The following is a 13079-nucleotide window of genomic DNA, read 5'->3' as shown; positions in this document are numbered from 1 at the left end:
GAATTGGAAGCAGGCTCCAGGCTCTCATCTGTCAGCCCAGAGCCAGACGCAGGGTCTAACCCAGGAGCTGTGAGATCATTTCCTGAGCCTAAATTGGAGGCTTAACCCACTGGGTCACCCAGGTGCCCCTCACCAGCTTTTATCTTATGCAAATTCAATCCTTTCTATTTCCATATGAAACCTCCAAATTTCCTGTCCATGAGTTTCCTAACACTGCTTTGGCAGAGGAGGTTTCAGTGATGCTTTATATTGACTTGATTCAGAATTGCAAGAATGCTTCTCGTGAGAATACGTGAGTAGAAGAGAAGAATGATGAGGTCATTAGTAACAACAGCTTCCTTTTATTGAAATATTGCTACGTGCCAAAACTGTACTAATAAGAATTTATGTTTCTACTTATTCTTCAAAACAGTCCTTTGAAATATGCATCATTCCTGTTTGGCAGATCAAAATATCCTGGTTGAGGTAAATCACTTGTTTATATAACCACACAGTGATAGAGTGAGATTTGAACCACGGACAGACGGAGAGTAAAGCTTATTACTGCCGCTGCCGCCGCTGCTGCTGTCAGCGGATCAGAGGAAATGGAGAAGTGGAGGAAAAGGTAAGGAAAAAAGGAGGAGCTGAAAGTGAAGGAAAGACAGAGAGAGACTCCCCGATCCAAAGGCTTTTCTACTCATTTTCTTGTTGAATCTTTTGTCTCTGTGAAGCAGGCAGGACTTGGTGGGTGCCTTCCTGGATGCATGTGTGGGTGGGTGGGTGGAGTGTGCGCAGTAAAGACGATGCTCTAAGGGACATGCCCGGCTGGTCAGGGCTATAGCGGGTCACTGAATGCCAAGCACAGGGTGAGGGGAGGAGCAGAGAAATGCTGAGTGTGGGCGGGGCTGAAGCCATCCTCAGCAAATGGTAATGCTCACATCCATACCTGTTAGTAATCATCCGAGCACATGTCAAGTGGTTGCACCAGCACCAAATGCAGGTGTCAGTGGGGATCGTATTACTCCAGACGACCCCTTAGTATATACTTATTAGATGATCATGTTCATTGGAAGAAACAGCCGGATAGCAGACCGCAAGTACTGTATACTGAGTGCAGCATTTTTATGTTAGACCCTGAACTTGGCACAATGTCTCCATACGGAGCCAGTAGCTAACAAACAATAAACTCTGGAAAAGATTTAATCTCTTTCCCTCTCCTGCAAGTACTGTACATGCAGAAGGGGGAATTAACGGATGTGGATAAGTGGGGAAACGCAGGCTATCTCATTTCCACGTTTCCAAGAGGTAGCCATGTCACTCAGCACAGAAGGGTTTGAAGTCCTCGAGAAAAGGCTTATAAGAAAAATTGTCACTGCCCTGGAAGTCTTAGAATTGGGCTTCCCAGACTGTCAGTTGAAAAAGAAATAGGAAGTGATATGAAGGGCCGTGAGTCAAGCACTGTCACCATCCATCATTTAATCACCCCTGGACCATCGGCTTTTCAATAAGTATTGGAGCAAACTGGGGAAAGAGGGGCACATTTCAGAATGAATGGGTTCTTCTGGGCCTTGGTCAATGTCCAGGGCCAGCCGGCTGCTGTGAGCCCAGTTAAGGGGCCTGGCTTCAGCCTCTGCACTTGCCAGCTCTCTGACCTTGAGCTTCTTAATGGACACACATTCTTATTCTCTCCTGTGGAAATGAGGAAATGACACAGAAGAATAGCAGTATCATAGAACTTAGAAACGAGGAGAATGCTTAGAGATCACTGCCTCAACTTGAAAGAAAGGATACGAAGGAAAATAAAGGAAGCACATTTTTGTAGAGTTCCCTCCATCAGATCAAGAGGTATGCTGCAGTGTTTCTATACCCTGACATTTAATCCTCAGAATACTGTGAGATACATATTATTTTTTTCTTTTCAATTGGTATTGGACCTCATTTTTCTAAAAAGTAATCTCTATATGCCTAGCCTCAGGCTCAAACTCACAACTCTGAGATTAAAAGCCACGCGCTCTACTGACTGAGCCAGCCAAGCACTCCTGAACTTTATTTTTTATTTATCATTTTTATCATTCTATTTGTTTCCATAATAAGTGGAGAGAGATATATTCTTATCTGCATCTTGCGGATAAGGGTGCAAGAGGTTCAAGTCACTTATAGACAAGTCTGTCCAATTGGTACATTAGACCCACCAGGATTCCAAATCAGACCTAATGGGATCTCAAAGTACACAGCACTGATCCACATATTACATACCTGAAAAGTATAACACGAGGTTCTAGGAGGTCCTCAAAATGGTGCACATCCTGTGCAGATATGGAACTCTGGAGAGAGCCCTGCCCTTGGTGTTGGAAGACTTGGTTTGGCACCTGTTTGTCATTCACTCATTGCAATTCTGGGTAATTCACAGAACATCTCTGAGACCACATTCTCATGTGAAAAAATATGGAGATAACAGTAGTCCTTTTATACTGTGCTGATCCCACATGCAAAACTAACTGAGATATTTTCTAAAAATGAATATGTATTATGCAAATAACAGCTATTTTTAGTATAAGAAAGCAACATTGGCATAATAATTAACTCGTAGTTTGTGATGCTTCTCTTGTATTAATGATCGTGCTGTGTTGGTGCTGTTTTTAAGTCTTGTTTTCATTCTATCCAAGAGGACCATTGTTCAATTGGAGAATCAACGTTTTAATTTTTTAAACGAAGATGTTAACACAAGGCCCAACATAAAACATACACTAGTAAATATTTTTTGACTGCATGATACAAGTCAGAAAAAAACCCTTATGGAGAGTAGAGAGAGCCCAATAAATCATTTTTGAAGGATCCTCAAAAGCTTCAAAAGAAGAGGCGCCTGGGTGGCTCAGTCAGTTGAGCTTCTGGCTTCGGCTCAGGTCATGATCTCACAGTTCATGGGTTTGAGCCCCGTGTCGGGCTCTGTGCTGAAAGGTCAGAGCCTGAACCCTGTTTCAGATTCTGTGTCTCCCTCTCTCTCTGACTCTCCCCTGCTCATGCTGTCTCTTTCTGTTTCTCAAAAATAAATTTTGGAGTGCCTGGGTGGCTCAGTCAATTAAGCCTCCGACTTCAGCTCAGGTCAGATCTCACATTTGTGGGTTCGAGCCCCGCATCGGGCTCTGTGCTGACAGCTAGCTCAGAGCCTGGAGCCTGCTTCTGGTTTTGTGTCTCCCTCTCTCTGCCCCTCCCCCCTCATGCTCTGTCTCTCTCTGTATCAAAAATAAATAAAACATTTTAAAAAAAGCTTCAAAAGAGCAAGTCAACGTTCTATTACAAGTAGTAGACCAGAAGCAGAGAAGGTCTGATAACATCCAGGTCCTATTGGTTTCTGCGGAAATTGTGTTTCTTGGCCTGGCTTTGAGATCACTGGAACTATTCCATGTGTCTACCATGTTGATCTGGATCATGTGCTAGATTTGTATGCTTCAGCAAGAGATTTTCATAGCAGAGAAATCATGAGAGAGCAGTTTCCAGCTGGGTGCAAAATGCGGACAGGTGTAACTTGGCCTCTGCTCAAGTTAGTACAAGACGTGCATAATGAGGCCGGAGAGAAGACCACATGCTCATTCTTAGGGGTTTTGCAAAGTCAAGAGGTCCATTGACTTTTGTTCTGAATAACTCTTTTCTCCCTGCTATGACATGAAAGCAAATAATACTCAGAATAACAGGCAGCTTTTCCTTCACCAATTTATCCATCCAACCATACATCCATTCATTTTTGCACTAATCGATTCATTTACTGAATGTGTAGCTTGAGCTTGCTGGGTTAAGCTCTGGAAGTAAAGAGATGGGGAATGGCACAAAAATACATATAGAAGGACATAGCTCCTTCCCAGTCCCCAGGAGTGACTGCTTTCTCTGTGTTCAACTCAGTGCTTTATATATGTTGTCAAATTTAATTCTCACCACAAAGTTAAGTGGATTGAGCTTCTGAATTCAGACAGGCATTTCCCAAACCAGACCAATTTGAAATATAATGATGCTCTTAAAGTACAAACTAGTATTAATCTGATGTTGAACACGATGGGATGTCTCTGCTTCTATTGCAGTCTTACTGTCTGGCATGGGTCCTCTTCAGCCCATGGCTCAGAGATGTCCATCTTGTTGTTTTAGGTAACAGAACAAGTGCAAGGACCATGAAAATACAGTTCATTCAGAGAAACCTTAGCTACCCACGCCATTTCTCCTAAATTACAAAGAGCTCACTGTGCTTCATCTATTCAGTCAAGCCACTTGGCAAAAAGGACAAGTTCTGGACCCAAACACATGGACTGAGATGAATGGAAAAGTTGGAGTTTGTCCTTACCTGGATTAACATGCACCACAAGAGACCTGTGTACAATACATTACTCTAAATAGTTACCTTTTCAGTCACGAGTATGCAAAGAGCTATGATACCAAAGAGGGAGGTAAAGAACCAATATTTGGTTATGCTCCAGTTTCACAGAGTCTAAATCTTGACTCTATCACCTGTTTATTGAACACAATCCTTCCACTTTGGGTTTTGACTCTCAATTGTTCTTCTAGAAGAGGGGGGGCTCGATTACCACTTGGATATTCTTATCTTGGAAAACTTCTAGTAAAATACCCAAGCCTAAAGATTGTCAGCTTCCCCCAGAATCAAGGCCCCACCCACTGGTGGAATGTTCCTCACTCAGTCAGAGAATCTGAGAGACCTACTAGAAATTTTACAGTCAAATTGGTCTAAGGGTACCTAGCCTGAGTCTTCAGATTTCTAGAGATCATAAAAATGGGAAAATGCCATTTATATTACTTAAGATAGTTTTTAAAAAATGGCTATAAAATGATCATAGTGAATAACAGTTTCTTTGACCTGGCACTGTTATAAGCACTTTATCTGTTTTTCTTATTTGGTCTTCATACCAAATTTATGAAGTAAGCATAATTAGAATAGGCTCATAAAGCTGAGTAAACTGAGGCACATAGATGGCAAAGACAAGACAAAGGTCTCTAACCATAGACTAAGAATTAAAAACAAGGCATCTGGCTCCAGATACCAAGTTAACTTTATGCCCTACCACTTACCAAATCTATTCGAATAGGTGACTCAAACATGGAATAATGGAGTTAGGTCAACATAATATAGTAGCCTATCAGGCAGAGCAGAAGTTCTCACTGGTAGGGATATGCATTTTTAGTTATAAGCAGAGAATAATATTCTTTTGGTCACTAAATGATAGGGACCTTTGGACTACAGTGGTAGAAATTTGAGAAGAGATCATCATCTTCCTTTTTTTGGGAGTTAAAAACTGAGGCTTAAAAGAATTTATATAAACTATATAGATACTCATAGAAATCCAGGACATGGTCTCCTTTTGTCAGATTTCCATTTCATAGATTGTCAGTCTTATACCTTAAAACAAAACGTAGATGCCTGCCTTCCCCTTCACTCAATTGCTATGGTGAAGCCAAGATGAAGCTCACAATTGTCTTTGCCGGACTTCTTGGAGTCTTCCTGACCCCAGCCCTTGCTGACACTGATATCAACATTGGTGGTGACAGCAACAGTGGTATAAGCGGGCAGCAGTCAGTGAGTGTCAACAATGAACCTAATGTGGCCAGTGTTGACAATAACAATGGACTGGACTCCTGGAATGCCATGTGGGATTATGAAACTAACTTTGCTGCAGTTAGACTCTTCAAACAGAAGGTATGCATTGCGCACAGAATGAAGAAGGACGCCATGCCCTCTCTTCAAACCGTTGATGCACTGGTCAAGGAAAAGGAGCTTCAGGGTAAGGGACCAGGGGGACCACCTCCCAGGAGTCTGATGTACTCAATCAACTCTGTAAGAGTCAATGATCTGGAAAAGTTAGGAAAACCCATTGCTGGCATGTGCAGAGGGATTCCAACATACACAGATAATGAGCTTGAAAGGGCAAGCCTGTTCTTTTACTCAAGAATGTGCATCCGTACTAATACACTCTGGATTCTGAAATTGGCCTTCTGTGGAACACTGATTGTGTAAAAAAAAAAAAAAAGCTTTGAATTTAACCATCAGAATATTTCATGCAAAAAAATGGGTTCTAAAGGTTTTTATCATGTCACTCTGAAATGGTTTCTTCCAGTTATGTTTGGCTTCTTTAAGTTTCAAAAAACCTGCTTAGCACTAAAAAAAAAAAAAAAACCTTAGATGCTTACTTGAAGGAGACTTAATTCAATAAGCACTGCTTTTTCTGAGGGAGGCCTCATATTTTCAATCGAAAGAAGTTTCATGAAAGAAGTAGAAGTTGAAATGAGTTTAAAATTTCATAGCCATTTACTACGTGATACAAGGGAAGAGGGCATTCTCAGTCCAAGAAGAATGGAATGAATTGTTGGGGACTTATTTGTAGCACATGTTGTCCTCTTGGGCAATGAGGTCCTCTAACTCAGTCGATCATGGCAAATGTTTGTGTATTACCCCACTTCTCTGGATTTGTAATGTAAGTAGCTCAAAATAGCAAGTTTTAGGCATTCAAAACTTTTCAGTGAGTTTTTCAAGAAATAAACAAGATATTCTCAAGAAATAAACAGCTCTTCCTTCTGTGTCAATTATTGGAAATCACGCATTTCCTTTCTTTAAAGAGGAGAGAGAACCATTAGATCTTCTCACATCAATTTATCACCATAGAATTTCTCTAAGAAAGACCATGCTGGCTGGATCAGGGAAACAGCTTTTCAAAGGTGAATTTTATACAGGAGTAGACTAATGGTGCTGATTATGCTGAGTCTACCATATGCTTAGGGCCACTCACTGTATTACATATATTATGTTATTTAATTCTCAAAAAGCAAACAGATAAAACAAATCCAGAAGCACATCAAAAACAGCATCAGCAATAAAACAGTTTTCTATAAGATCATCATCCCCTCAAATTGATGTAACTATTTGAGGAAATGGCTTGAGAAAAATTGAGCCCCTTCAATTAAGAAATAATTAAATACGTTTTCCAAAACTACATAGATAGTAAGTGGCAGGACTGAGATTCTCCACTCAAAACCAGAAAGATGCACATTCTTCTCAAGTGCATATAGAATATTTTTCAAGGTAGACCACATGCTAGGCCATAAAACAAGCCTCAATAAATTTAAAAAAGAATTGAAGTCAAAATACGTTCTCTGACATGAATGAAAAGGAATTAAAAATCAAATGCAGAAAAATACTTGGGACATTAAAAAATATGTGGAAAGTAATCAGTATATTCCTAAATAAACAATGGATCAAACAAGAAACCTTAAGGGATCTTGACAATTTTGAAGTGAATGAAAATAAAGACAACAATGTACCAAAGCTTACAGGATGCATCTAAACTTATAGGATGCATTGATTAAGGGACAATTTAGACCTGTCAATACCTATACTTAAAAATAAGTATGGCTAATCAATAACATAAGTTTCTGTCTTAAGAAAGAAAACATCATCAACAACAATAAAAAGCAAACTAAGCTCACAACATCCAGAAATAATCCTTATCAAAATACCAGGTATCTTTTTTCCAGAAATTGACAAACTGGTTCTAAAATTCATATGGAAATTCAAAGGCCTCAAGATAACCAAAGCGATCTTTAAATTTTTTTAATGTTTTTTATTTATTTTTGAGAGACAGAGACAGCATGAGCAGGGGAGGGTCAGAGAGAGAGGAAGATACAGAATACGAAGCAGCTCTAGGCTCTGAGCTAGATATCAGCACAGAGCTCAATGCAGGGCTTGAACCCACAAACTGTGAGATCATGACCTGAGCCAAAGTCGGACGCTCAACCGACTGAGCCACCCAGGCGCCCCCAAAGCGATCTTTAAAAAGAAGAATACATTTGAGATACATTTGATTTCAAAACTTACCATAAGTCTATTGTAATCGAGACAGCATCGTATTGTCATAAGGATAGAGATACAGATGAAATGGACTTCAGAGTCCAAATATAAACCATGACATTGATGGTCATTTGACTTCCAGGAAGAGTTCCCAAACAAGGCAGCGGGGAAATGATAGTCTTTTCAACAAATGGTGCCTGGGAGAACAGGGCATCCACGGCAGAAAAATGAGGCTGGACTCCTATCTCACACTGCATACAATCAATATTTTTAAATGGGTCAGAGGCCTAAACATAACACTGAAAACAGTAAAATTCTTAGAAGGAAATATAGAAGTAAATCTTCATGATCTCGTATTAGGCAATCGTTATGTAGACATTACAAGAAAAGCACAAGCAGTTAAGAAAAAGTACATAAATTGAATTTCATACACATTGGAAAAAAAGTGCCTGTGATTCAAAAGAAACCACCAATAAAGTGAAAAATCAACCCAAAGAATGGGAGAAAATATTTTCAATTCATATATTTAATAAAGGACTTGTGACCAGAATATAGAAAGAACTCTTTCAACTTACTAATAAAAAGGTAGTTAATTGAATTAAAATGGTCAAAGGATTTAATAGACATTTATTCAAAGACAACATATAAATGGTTAATAAATACATGTGAAGATATTTAATCATTAGTCACCAGGAAACTTAAAATGAAAATAAAATTGAATCCTGCTTCACATTCACTAAAAAAGCTAAAATCAAGAAGACAGAAAATAACAGTTGCTGAGGCTATGGAGAAATTGAAACTCTCATATATTCCTGATGAAAATGTAAAATGTTTCAGCCTCCATAGACACGGTTTGACAGTTTGTTGAAATGTTAAACCATATGATTCAGCAATTTCACTCTTAGGTATACTCAAGAAAATTGAAAATGCATGTCCTGACAAAGACCTGGATGCAAGTATCTGTGGCAACATTACTCCTAAAAAAAAAAAAGAAAGAAAGAAAGAAACAACCCACTTGCATGTCAACTGATAAATAGATTCAAAATGTGATATATCTACATAATAGAATATTGATTATCAATAAAATGGAATAAAGTCCTTGAACATGCTACAAAATAGATGAATCTTGAAAACATTGTGCTTCAAGAAAGAAGCCAGCTACAAAAGGCCAGATGTTATAGGATCCCATTTATGTGAAAATTCTATTAACAAGCAAATCCATAGAAAGAAAAGAGATAGTGGTCTCAAAAGATGGAGGGAAAAAGACAATGAAGAATGAGTAGTAAAAGGTATCTTTTGGGGTGATACAAAAAAACTCTAGACAATGGTGGTTTGACACATCTCTGTAAATATCCTAAAAAAATATTGAAATGTACACTTCAAAGGGGTGAATTTCATGTCATGTCAATTACATCTCAATAAAGCTGTTGTTTAAAAAGAAACAAATGAACAAATCTCGTTTCAGAAGGCAAGGCTTTCTACTCCTTCCAGCTCCCAGAACTGAGCTCCCCACCCCACCCCCATACTACATCCTGTTGGCATTTATCACTTCTTTGGGTCCTATTAACCTTGGAGAAGTCTTTTCAAGGATAGATTCTGGACTTAGACCTTTTTATTCCCCCAACTGACAAATCTCCTCTCACCCTAGGTCTCTACTGCTGTCCTGAGCTCAGAGAACCCTCACCAGAGAAAGTCCCCCTTGGGTCAGGGCCACCAGATCACCAGCATGGAGGGCCAGAGAGTCCACATAGTAACAAACTCAGAGATACAGGTATTGAGTGAATTCTGCTGAGCTGTGCTGGTGAAAAAAATTATAAAATTGCATTTTGGATGAGAAAACATTTGGAAGTTGCCAACGCTAAACTGAAACCCAGTGAGTTTTAAACTCGTGTATCAAAGAAACTTCCGTTTGTGTTTTCAAGCAGGTAAAAGAATAACAAATGCTGGGGGAATAAAGTTAATCTGTATCCAGAGTATTTTATTAAATAAAAAAAGGAGAAAAAATTTGTGAGTCTTGTTAGTTTAAGCAAATCATGTTGATGGTGGCAGTTAGTTTTGCAGTGGTATATTGGGTGATACTTGGAAACGTGAACAAGAAAAAACCATGTGGCAGGAAAACAACTCAAGTTTTATAGGAGACCAGGACACTGAATGAGGAATGTGAGAGCAGGTTTTGCAGAAGTGTACTATGATTCTGAAATAATTTTTTAAGTGTATTTGTTTATTGTGAGAGAGAAGATATGTGACAAAGTGAGGGGGGGGGCGAGAGAGAAGGAGAGAGAGAGAATTCCAAGCAGGCTCCACACCATCAGCACAGAGCCTGACACAGAGCTTGAACTCCAAACCGTGAGATCAGGACCTGAGTCAAAATCAAGGGAGGGACACAATCGACAGAGCCACCCAGGTGCCTGATTCCAAATATATTCTGATGTCTTTCGTTTCCAACAATACTGAGTTAAAAAGCAAAAAAACTCAACTTTATGAGCATGGATGATCTGCAATAAAGGGAAATGAACTTTCTGAGAATGATTTATTAAATCACTTCATTTAACAAATACCAAGCATTCGTTAGGAGTCTGGCACCGCGCCAACCATTCCCGTTAGAGGAAAGATCAACATTCCGGCTCGAATTTTTCCCATGGGCCCCAACACCATCCTCCCCTCTGTTAACAGGGTGAACTTTAAGGGACATAGACTGAGTCGTATTTAAAATGGAATCCAAATTTCTTACTTTGACTGGAAAAGCTTGGCTCAATCTTGGGGCTCTTGCTTTCTGGCTCTAAATCAGGAGAAGCGATCTATTTGCAAAAAGTGTCATTTCCCCAAATCTTTTGTCATTTAGTTCTCAAAGGGCTCACCTGGCCCTTCAGTGTCCTGTGGTCCATGAGGTACTCCAGCATCTTATTCCCTTTCTGTAATCACTTGCTTTCTGAATATCACACGTTTACTTTGCATTTTCAAAGACATGTCTGTCCCTGAGAAAATGTGAAACAGGGTGCTATGAAAAAGACCACCAAACGCTGAACAGCAGCGAGGCAAGATTTTATTCACAGCTGGGCCAAACCTGATTTCCTGATCATAAGGAGAAAAATACAGAGAATGGCCCCGAACAAAGGTAGCAGTGAGCTTTTAGGGACTTGAGCCAGGCAGAATACGTCATTATCTAGTTAACCAACTACATTTTGCAGCATTTTATGGTAGCCAATTATATTGTGACACATAGACGTTAGTTTTGATGGAAACCTATCATGTTAAGGTTCTTTGTCTTGTAAAATGACCAATCATAGTTAAACACATAAAATACCGAGAGGCAGTGACTATAGTGACTATGAGACTTTTTACACATTGGCTTTGCCTTGGGGGGACCTTAGTGAAAGGAGTCAGGGTGTGTTTTGCAACAAGTTATCTATTTAGCAAGTGAGCTAAGTTACAGAAGCAAGATGAGGCAGTTAGTAATTTCTAATTACTCTAATAGGGAACTACATAAGCTTTTATCAATTATTTATGAAATGTGAATTTAAGATGAACTTATATACAGTAAGCTTTCTGGTATTTTATAAGTTGACCTATTACAAATGTAGTAGCAGACACCGTCTTGGCTTCTCCACCCTTCCTAGATCCTCTGTGCCATGTTGTAGGCACCCAGTGACTATCAGACAAATGCATGATTGCTGGCATCATTGGCTTGTAGACATTGAAACAAAGGAACACCACTAAATGTAGTGAGTGCTATAAAGGGGTCGTTTCACATAAGATGCAAATGCATAGTGGTGTGGTCGTAGATCTACCCCAGTGAGTCGAAAATCTCCCCCGTTCACTGAAGGCCTTGAGAGGGCCATGGAGAAGAGCCCCGCTGACAGAATGTTGAAAGCCTCATTATAATGTGAAGAAGGCGTGTGATGATTGGTTCATATAAATCCATGCACTCCCTCACTAATTAAAGAAACCACGGATATTTGCATGTAGTCTGGGTAGCAACACAAGAAATGGAAACAAGATAAGCTAAACAGATAAAAAGGAAAGGCAGGTCTCAGCTCTCCAAAAACTCTCCGTCCGCAGGGCTCTACTGCTTACAAAACCAGAGAATCGGTGTTAATTTTTCGGAATTGTCTCTCCGGATTCTTGCAGCTACCTCCGTTACTTTGTTTCTCTTCCACAAGTCCACTTTATGCTCCTTCTATGTTTAACTACTTAACTTTTTCTGGGTAGTCCTTTCCCGGCAGGGACTTTGGACTTAGAAATTGCATGCAGCTTACTTGGTGGACCACTTTTTTAGGTAGAATGCTACTGCATTTCCTCTCCGGCTCTCCCCGGCTCTGACCATTGGCGTCAGTCACCATTCAGCGTGACTCCGCTTCAGTCCCCAAAACACCAATCTGCTTTGCCTCTCAGACTTTTGCTCAGACAGCATATTTCTCAACCAATGAGGAAGAAAGAAAGTGAATTAAGAAAACGCATAAGGTGATGGTTATTTTATGAACCAACTTGTCTGGCCCATGAGATGCCCAGATGTTCGGTCCAATGTTATCCTGGATCCTTCTGTGTGGATTTGTTTTGATGGAATTAACATTTTTGTTTGTTTGTTTGTTTGTTTGTTTGTTTTAAGTAGGCTTCATGCACAGCATGGGGCTTAAACCCACAACCCTGAGATCAAGACCTGAGCTGAGATCTAGAGTTGGACACTTAATCGACTGAGCCACCCAGGTGCCCCTGGATGGGCTTAACATTTAAATTAGTAGATTGAGTAGAGCAGTTTGCCCTCCATAATGTGGGTGGGCCTCATATAATCAGCTGAAGGGCAAAAAAGAACAAAAGACTGGCTCTCCCTTGAATAAAAGATAATTCTCCTGCCTAATGGTCTTTGAACTAAAATATCAGTTTTTTTAGTACCTTTAGGCTTGAAGTGAAACTTGAGCTCTTTCTGAGTCATAAGCCTGGTGACCTTTGGATAGGAAACGTACCATGGACTCTGCTGGTTCTCAGTCCTTCAGATTTGGACTAGAACTACAGCATTGTTTCCCCAGGGTGCCCATCTTGGGGACTCACTATGCAGATCTTGGGATTTGTCTGCTTCTATAATTGTCTGAACCATTTTTTTATACATATATATACACACAGACAGATATTTATACAAACATAAACCATATATATAACAGCGTATTGGTTCTCATATGTAAATACTGAAATGATCTACCAACTAATTAAATACTGAAAACTATTATTTTAATAATTACCACATCGGAATAAAATAACCCTTTAC

At 39.7% G+C, this 13079-nt stretch overlaps 1 pseudogene; it reads left to right on the top strand.

Annotated features, from left to right (window-relative positions):
• Window positions 1-5404: 5404 nt before the first annotated feature.
• On the top strand, window positions 5405-6124 carry LOC115279533 (annotated as a pseudogene).
• Window positions 6125-13079: the final 6955 nt, after the last annotated feature.

The sequence above is a fragment of the Suricata suricatta genome, chromosome 15 (genome assembly GCF_006229205.1).
Source record: "Suricata suricatta isolate VVHF042 chromosome 15, meerkat_22Aug2017_6uvM2_HiC, whole genome shotgun sequence".
NCBI classification, from domain to species: Eukaryota; Metazoa; Chordata; class Mammalia; order Carnivora; family Herpestidae; genus Suricata; species Suricata suricatta.
This window is presented reverse-complemented; position numbering and strand designations above follow the sequence as displayed.